Raw genomic sequence first — 9,701 nt, 5'->3', positions numbered from 1 at the left:
GTGGGTTAGTTTTTTTATTATTTTAGCCCAGAGTTAAAAATCTTGTTTGGCTTGGGTTTTTTTTTTATTTCTGTAAAAAAAAATGGGAAATAATTATAATTTTAATGTGACATTTAGCCTTATTAATTTTTTAACTTATTTTGTCCTTTTGTAATTAGTTTAGCCAAAAAAACCTCCCTACCCAACATGCCAAACAAAGGCTATATCATCTAAGGGTTTTGATATTAATATTTTAAATTTAAAATTAAAAAAAAAAAAATCATTACAAACCCTTGAATAATGCAATGGACATCTTCCATTGCAACTTTAGAATGGAGGAGATCACAATCCATGTAAGGCAACAACATCTACACAATATATATATATATATATATTAATTTGGTTTAAACTTCTTGTAATTTAATTTTTATCTTTTAATCTCTCATAAAATAAGTCTAAAATTTAAATATGATGCGTGGCTGTCATTATCTATTATACTCATGTCATGAGATAAATTCCAAATATCTTGAAATCTTATTTATAACATTATAATAAAATAAAGTACAATAATCACATAATGATATCTATTGACATCCAACAATTCTATATTAAAATCACATCCAAATCCAACTGGATTAAATTTTCGGATTGAATAATTGGATAAACTTGATTAAGATGATTTCTTATTCAATCTGTCATGATCAGATGGGATTTGAATTGTGGCAAATTCGATCCGTTAAAGCCTAACCATAACTAGCTAAAAATATAGATCCATTACCACACTTCAATTTTGAAATTGAGAGAAGTTCAAGTGCATTTTTTCTTGGAATGCACACAACTTCCAAAGCCTCAGCCTTGAGCAGAGGTTTCGAATCTCCAATCAAGCCCTTTTTTTCTCGAACCTCCTTCAATTCAAAACACTATATAAGTGAGCCCAAAGCCAAGGAAACTGCCCGCACACCCATGTTGCCACCTGGACTCGCCCTCCTCCATCCCAAATGGAAGAAATTTGAACCCTTCTCTTTCCCCCTCAAACCTCTCTGGCTTGACTTGTCAGGCTCTTCCCAAGCCTTGGGATCCCTATGCAAGACCGAAGCATTCACCAACAGAATTGTACAGCGACACAGGAGGATATAGCGTTAGGGTTTCATTGATGACACATTGGAGAAAGGGAAACTTGGAAAGATCCAAGTCATCTAGCAAACGCCTATGTCTAACTTGGTCGTCAATCTCTGCTCTGGCCTTCTGGAATGTCGATGGATGATTTAAAAGAAGCGACACTGCCGTTCCATCGTGACTATTGATGTTCTTGTTCCTCCCAAAAACATCACCTAAAGCACATGCTAAACATGTCTTAACAAAATAAAAAATTAAAAAGTTATTCAACTTAAGCCTCACCCAACCTCACTACCCAAATTAAAAAGAAACATATATAATTATGTGATGTAATAGCCATTTTGTCAAGCGCCATGAAAATGATGGATATGTATTATTAACAGTTTAGTCAATAGAATAGACTCGTTCAATTAGCATAACTTAGAAATATCATACCTTATAAACAAACCCACAAAAATAATGTAAAGAAAAGAATACAAACATAATTTGTAAATAAAAAAAACTTCCTCATACGTATTTTTTTTCCCTTAAAAGAAAATATGTTATTATTTAGTGGTTGTATTTGTGGTGGTGACGGCGGCTGCAGTATTAGTAATATTATAGTACCAAAAAAATTTGTTTCTAAAAATCATAAATTGATAAAGTTCAATCCTAATACAGAGCATACATCAGTCATATTGTATTGAAGATGCATACATTCATGATAAATAATGAAATAAACAAGTAAGAAAACAAAAATCATATAACACTTACCAGTATTAAACTCTTAATGAGATCGTCGGTATAAAAATCAGGTTTCGATTCTTGGGGGATGTTGGTAAAAATCTAGTTTAAGCCCAATCGACAATGATTTGATCGGCAGATTCAAATAAATTTCAAATAAATACAAATAAAAATCAGGCTTTATGATTGAGTTCTTTGCCTTAAACAAATTAAGGGCTTCCCTAGAGGTAATTAAATGAAGAAGAAATGTAACAGAACACAATATGTATTAATTCGATAAATTGTCACTTATCACTAGTTACAAGAACTTAAACAAGAACAAAAAATTGAAAAAATAAAGCAATCAACAGAAAGCAAAGAAGTAGGGGTTGGAAAAAGCTACTAGTTTAATCTATTCCTAGAATGGCTAATTTAGAACTACTCCTAAATAACTCTGCACGAGTGTGTTTGATGGTTGATGATGATCGATTGATTCTTCTTTGTATCTCTCTTGGCCTATTTATAGGCTTAATCACTTGAGAGAGATAACCTAAGTCCATGATTTCTTCAACATTATCCATATCTCATGTTTGATAGAAACCATTTTGCAGATTTGGTGCTTGATTTGATCTTGGCTCCTTGATCTCAGTAACTAACTTTCAAATTGCTGCAATTGCTATCTTTCTAACCCTCCATTTAACATGTCATCATGCCACGTCCTTAGCACATCTGTCATGCCACGTTATTATGTATGTCGACAGAAATAATAACAATAAAAACAAATGTAGTCAAGGTTATTCTTTGCAAATAGTTTATGATTTCAATTGACAGACCATAATCGAACTTGGCCATAATTAATAGGCCACAATCGACAGAAAAATAAAATGTGGTGCAAACAATGCCCCCTCATTTAAATAGATTGAAGAATGAAATCCAATTAAATGATTTATAAGGCGGTTTACCACAATTGTTAGAAAATATTTTACGGTACAAATAATTTGAATTCTTGAAAAGTTATATTATATCCATAATAATCTATCACTGTCAATTTGTGAACACTCCATCTTTGGCTCTGTCAAGCGATATAACAAAGAGCCACAGTCCTTATTTTGAAAACCAAACAAGTCTCTATTTAGCCATATTTTGGCTAATTAAAGAGAATTCACTACATATAGCATTTTTTAACCATTGTTATTCTTCAAACCGTGTTATAAAAATTAATTTCTGGTGTGATCCACAAATCCAAAGTGGATGTTGGATCCCAAAACTCACATAATTGAATGTTATGGAAAAATTCATAAATTTTGACACTTTAAACAATGTCAAAAAATTCACATTCAATAAACGTGGGTTCATAATTTTTAGCCATCTTTGGCTTAAAATCATGCCCCCACGTGAATTTTTACTATCATTTTGTAATAATTTTTTAACATTTTTCGAGAGAAGAGGTTGTTCCTTTCTTTAGCCATTAATGGCTTGTCACTTTTTGCCACATTTGGCAAAACATCATGTCCCCCAAGTGAATTATAATTCTTAATATTTTTTTGAGAGAATGGGTTATTTTTTTAATTTTAGCCATTAATGGCCCATGAAAATTCTCTAAAGTCATATTATCTTCATGACTTGGTGTGCTAACCCTTCGAGCCACATACCTTGGCTCTTTATGAATGATTGGCTCTTAAAAAATATGTGTATTAACCGTATGAGCCACATTATTTTCGTGTCTTAATTTTTTATTTGCCATTATGCCTTCTAATTTGCTTCCAATATCGAATTTCTTCATCAATTAGAAAAATTTGGCCTTTAAGTCGATGAATTTTTCCATCACAGTAATTTAAATCTCTTTGCGTTAAATAATACAGAGATAATGAAATTATTTAAAATCTTTGCCGATAAAGATAATTAATTTCTTCTTTTAGGGCTAAAATTTCACTCCCGCACCAATAAATTTTATCCTCACAACGCCAAATCATTCTTTTCACGTCATTTGTCATGCCATTATGTTGACAATAAGAGGTAGAACCACCACCATAACACTGCCAATTTTTAGAATATGAGGCATTCCACTGATAATCTGTTTCCATGGGAACATTGCCACTCCATTGGCGGTTTGTATCCATGGGTGCACAAGATGTAAGCATACCTGTTGAAGGCATGATTTCATAAGAATAAATCTGCTTCTTCATCATCATCATTCCAAGTTAGAATGGTCCCACTAAGCGTGCCAATTTATGTTGGTAAAAATCTAGTTTAAGCCCAATCGATAATGATTTGATTGACATACTCAAATAAATTCCAAGTAAACACAAATAAAAATCAGGCTTTGTGGTTGAGTTATTTGCTTTAAACAGATTAAGGATTTTCCTGGAGGTAATTAAATGAAAAGGAAATGGAATAGAACAGAATATGTATTAATTCGAATAAATTGCCACTTGTCACTAGTTACAAGAACTTAAACAAGAACAAAAAACTGAAGAAATACTATAATCGACAGAAAGAAGAGAAGTGGGGGGTTGGAAAAAGCTACTAGTTTAATCTACTCCGAGAATGACTAATTTAGAACTACTCCTAAATAACTCTACATGAGTGTGTTTGATGGTTGATGATGATCGATTGTTTTTCTTTGTATCTCTCTTGGCCTATTTATAGGCTCAGCCACATAAGAGAAAGAGATAACTTAAGTCCATGATTTCCTCAACATTATCCATATCTAAGGTTTGATAGGAACCATTTTGCAGATTTGGTGCTTGATTTGATATTGGCTTCTTGATCTCAACTCAACAACTAACTTCCAAATTGCTGCAGTCGCTAACTTTCTAGCCCTCTATTTAACATGTCATCATACCACGTCCTTAGTACATCTGCCATGCAACGTTAGCATGCCTGTCGATAGAAATAATAACAATAAAAATAAATGTGGTCAAGGTTATTCTTTGAAAATAATTTATGATTTTAATCAACCGATCATAATTGAACTTAGCCATAATTAATAGGCCATAATTAACAGAAAAATAAAATGTGGTGCAAACAGAGGCATAATAGAGTTCTTATCAGCGTTTCCTTATCACGTCCTACATCAAAAGAATTGGCTCTCTTTCGCCGAACCTCATCAATCAAATCCTACAAAAACTCATCTCTCTTCTTCTGCAAAAACACCATATTCTTTTTCAACCCCTTCCCCCGGTAAGCAATCCATCTCAAAATTGGAACATAATCACATAAATTCGACGGTGAACTTGCAAGAAACTTCTCCTTTAATCCTTCAACAATTCACTTCCCTAACAAAAAGATATAAATAAATAAAAAATAAAAAAATAGAAGGCAATTGAAATAAGTAGGCCAGTTGACATATTAGATTCAATCTGAATCTGTTAACAAATGCCCAATCTCATAATATAATAAAATCTATGATTTATCTAATTATCATAATAATATGATTTGATCTTATTTACATACTTTAACTTTTACTTGTATATATATGTATATATGGGGGATTGAGAGCTTCTATATTCCATGATTGTAATGGACGTTCTCTATTATGACTTTGTTTGGGAAGTGAATTAGTTTTTTGGCTTTTTTATTTTTTAACTATTTTAATCTATGGCTAAAAATCTCTTTTGGGTTAAAATTTTTAATTCTTTTAACTTTTATGAGAGAAAAAGTAAAATAATTATGATTTAAATGTGACATTTTTGGTCCATTTAATCCATTTTAGGTCACATCACTTCTCACATTTTTTACCTACAAAAAGACCAAAAAAAAAAGTCAAAAAAGCCAAAAAGCCAGCTTTTAGTCAATTTTATCTTTTTGTGATTATTTTAACCAAAAAACCTCGCAACCCAACAAGCTAAACGAGGGCTATAATATCTATGGGTTGTGATATTAATATTTTAAATTTAAAAAGAATCATTACAAACCCTTAAATAATGTAATGAAAATCTTCCATTATAACTTTAAAATTGAATTAATCATAATCCAAGTAAGGCAACAACATCCACACACACAAAAAAATTATATTAACTTGGTTTAAACTTCTTTTACTTTAATTTTTATATGTTAATCTCTCATAAAATAAAGATAAGTCTAAAATTTTAAGTATGATGTGTGGCTGTCATTATCTATTATACTTATTTCGTGGGATAAATTCCAAAAACTTTGAAATGTTATTTATAACATTACAATAAAATACAGTACAATAATCACATAGTGATATATATCGAATCCAATAATCCTATAGTAAAATCACATCCAAATTCAATTGGATCACCTTTTCGAATCGAATAATTGGATAAACTTGATTAAGATGATTTCTAATTCAATCTGTCATGATCAGAAGGGATTTGAATTATGGCAAATTTGATCTATTGACAAGCCTAACCATAACTAGCTAAAAATATAGATCCATTAGCACACTTCAATTTTGAAATTGAGAAAGGAGTTCAAGTGCATTTTTTCTTAGAATGCACACAACCTCTAAAGCCTCAGCCTTGAGCGGAGGTTTTGAATCTCCGATCAAGCTCTTTTTTCTCGAACCTTTTCCAATTCAAAACACTGTATAAGTGAGCCCAAAGCCTAGGAAATTGCCCACACACCCATGTTGGCACTTGGACACGCCCTCCTCTCTATTCCAAATGGAACAAATTTGAATCCTTCTCTTTCCCCTTCAAACCTCTCTGGCTTGAACTTGTCAGGCTCTTCCCAAACCTTAGGATCCTTATGCATACCCGAAGCATTCACCAACAGAGTCGTACCGCGAGGTACTTCAAATTCCCCGACAATGTAATCTTCAGATGAATAATGTGGTAATAGAAGCGACACATGAGGATATAGCCTTAGGGTTTCATTGAGGACACATTGGAGAAAGAGAAGCTTGGAAAGATCCAAGTCATCTAGCAAAAGCCTATGTCCAACGTAGTTGTCAATCCCTGCTCTAGCCTTCTGGAACGTTGACGGATGATTTAAAAGAAGCGACACTGCCCATTCTATCGTGACTGCTGATGTTCCTGTTCCTCCCAAAAACATCATCTGAAGCGCATGTTAAACATGTCTTAATAACATTAAAACTTAAGAAGTCGTTCAACTTAAGAGCATCTCCAACCCATCATCTATTTTTTTTCATTTTTGAAAGATTTTCACCTTCAACCCATCTCCTAAATCCATCTCTATTTGGAAGGAGAATGAGTTGATCCTCCATATTTGGAGGGAGGATGAAAAACAGAGGACCACCTCTAAAATACTATTCATTTTATATTTTTTATTATATTACAAATAACTTTTAATATGTAAATTTAATTTTTATAAAATTAGCATCATTAAAAAAGGTGAAATCATATCTTTAAAATGAGTATAACATTAAATATATTTTAGAAAAATTTCAAAATTAAATATTTGTTAATGAACAAAAATTATTCACTTTTTGATAAAAATATTTTCGAGAGAAATCTTTAGTGAATAGTAAGATACTTTATATTCACTTTTTGAATAATAAAAAAAAAGTATTTTCATCCTTTGATTAAGAGTGTTGGGTTGGAGATGCTCTAAGCCTCTCCCAACCTCACTACCCGAATTAAAAAGAAACATATATAATTATGTGATGCAATAGCATTTTGTCAACCGCCATGAAAATAATGGATATGCATTATTAAGAGTTTAGTCAATAGAATAGACTCATTTAATTAGTGCAACTTCGAAATTTCATACCTCATAAACAAACCCATAAAAATAATGTAAAGATAAGAATACAAACATAATTTGTAAATAAAAAAACTTACTTTAGAGTGTACCAAAAACCATTTATTTCTAAAAATCATAAATTGATAAAGTTGGATCATAATAGAGAGCATACATCAGTCATAATTGTATTGAAGATGCATACATTGATGACAAATAATGAAGTAAAACAAGTAGGAAAAGGAAAATCATATAACACTTACCAATATTAAACTCTTGATGAGATCGTCCGTATAAAAATCAGGTTTTGACTTGGAGGCATAACAGAGTTCCGATCAATGTTTTCTTATCGCCTCCCTCATCGGCTCTCTTTCGCCGAACCTGATCAATCAAACCCTACAAAAACTCATCTCTCTTCTTCTGCAAAATCATCATACTCTTCTTCACACCTCTGTAATCAATCCATCTCAAAATCGGAACATAATCGCACAAATTCAACGACGAACTCCTAAGAAACTTCTCCTTCAATCCTTCAACAAATCGCTTCCCCAATTCCATCCCTGCATCCTCATCCCTCACGCAACGATCACCAGCAACGAGCCTCGTCGTCATATTGAATGTCAATAGAGTGAACCAGTACTTCAAATTCACCTCTCAATTCCCAATCTTCATCAAGTGAGAGAGAATGTTACGAATTTCTTGTTCACGAACGATCGAAGACTTTTGGAGGCTTTTGGAAAAGAAGAGTTCTACGAAGGCGAGGCGGCGGAGGCTCTGCCACAGGTCGCTGTACGAAGCCCACATGACGACGGTGTAATTGTAGGTTAAGTAATCGTCGGCGATAGATCGATGGCGGTTCGCGAATACGATGTCGTTCTTGGTGAAGCATTCTTCAACAGCGGAGGGAGAGGAGATGATGAGGGTAGGCCGAGAGCCTAATCGGAGAAACAAAATAGGACCATGTTTGGATGACAAGTGATTTAATGCTTCCTAAGGTGAGTTTTTGATGAGGTAGAGGTAGCCGATTATGGGGAGAGCGAAGGAGCTTGGTGGTAATTTAGAATAACGATGGAAGAAGTGTTTGAATGTGTGTTGGCACTAAAATTTATTTTCTCTATTGAATAAACCTAACAAATACAGATGGTAGATCCAAGGGATGCTAGGAGTGAAAACCATAAGTTTACAATGAGAAGTGGACCCCAGAATGCAGAGCAAGTGGCAGTTGAAGCCATTTAAAGAGCAGATGTGGCAGATGCAGTTTCTTTTGTCGATTCATCTAGCAGTGCAGTAGGATGTGGCCAAACATGGCCCATGAGTCAGGCCATGAAGTTAGGTATGTCAGTGATGTAGGACACGTGGTTCATTTGTAAGAGAAAGAGGAGGCTACAACAGAGAGGCAATTGCAAGTGGTTATGGAGATCATGGGCAGTTGTTCAAGAAGTGGGGGCAACTTGCTCCATGGTGGAACACGTGTCAATAGAGAAGTAGCAGGGCTAGTAGCGTAAAGGCTGGGAATTCGAAGGAGAAAGACATCAATCAAACTCACAACCCATGTGGAATTAGGAGTAATTTAATGTGGTTAGCAATAACTTCTGTATTTAGGAGTAGTCTATTTATATTTCAGCCTCTGTTGCCAAATTTTTCTTTGTCGATTGTCATGCACATTGAACTTGTAATTTAATTTTTGTAGTTAAGTGACAAGTTTACTTGTTCTTCAATCAATTTTCAGTTTATTCACATTTTTTTCTTCGTATTACAACCTCCAAAAAAGTCCTTGAATCTGTCAAGACATAGGACACCAACCATAATTGCTTGATCTGTTGTTTGTTTGTGAAATTTTGGTCGTTCTGTCGAACCACTTCTGTCAATTTGACCTAAACTAGATTTTTGCTAACATATTTGGGATACCCAATGGGACCTATCTAATTTGGAGTGATGGCTAGAAAGAAACAGCATGAAGTCTTTGAAGACCCTGAGAAAAGGGTTGAAGATGGAGAAGAGCTGAAAGGTGGGGTTGAAGTAGTGCAAGACAACCTAGCTGATGGCTAGGCAGGAAACAGGCCAAGGAAATTGCCAAAATATGGCCAAAAATGGCCAATCTAGTTGCCCTCCTGTTGATCCAAGAAGGGCTCTTCTATTGCACACTCAGCAAACAATTGGCTCCATGTCAGCATATGAGAACCAGGTAATGATAGATGACTTGCTGGCTTTGTTTGAGAAAGCCAACATCAAGC

General features: G+C 33.8%; 1 pseudogene; it reads right to left on the bottom strand.

Annotated features, from left to right (window-relative positions):
• Positions 1 to 619: 619 nt before the first annotated feature.
• LOC114300523 (cytochrome P450 81C13-like) lies at positions 620 to 8,699 on the bottom strand (annotated as a pseudogene).
• Between the last annotated feature and the right edge of the window lie 1,002 nt (positions 8,700 to 9,701).

Source organism: Camellia sinensis, chromosome 3 (genome assembly GCF_055761805.1).
Source record: "Camellia sinensis isolate YWXY chromosome 3, ASM5576180v1, whole genome shotgun sequence".
NCBI lineage: Eukaryota > Viridiplantae > Streptophyta > Magnoliopsida > Ericales > Theaceae > Camellia > Camellia sinensis.
The sequence above is the reverse complement of the archived record's forward strand: the minus strand, read 5'-3'. Positions and strand labels throughout refer to the sequence as shown.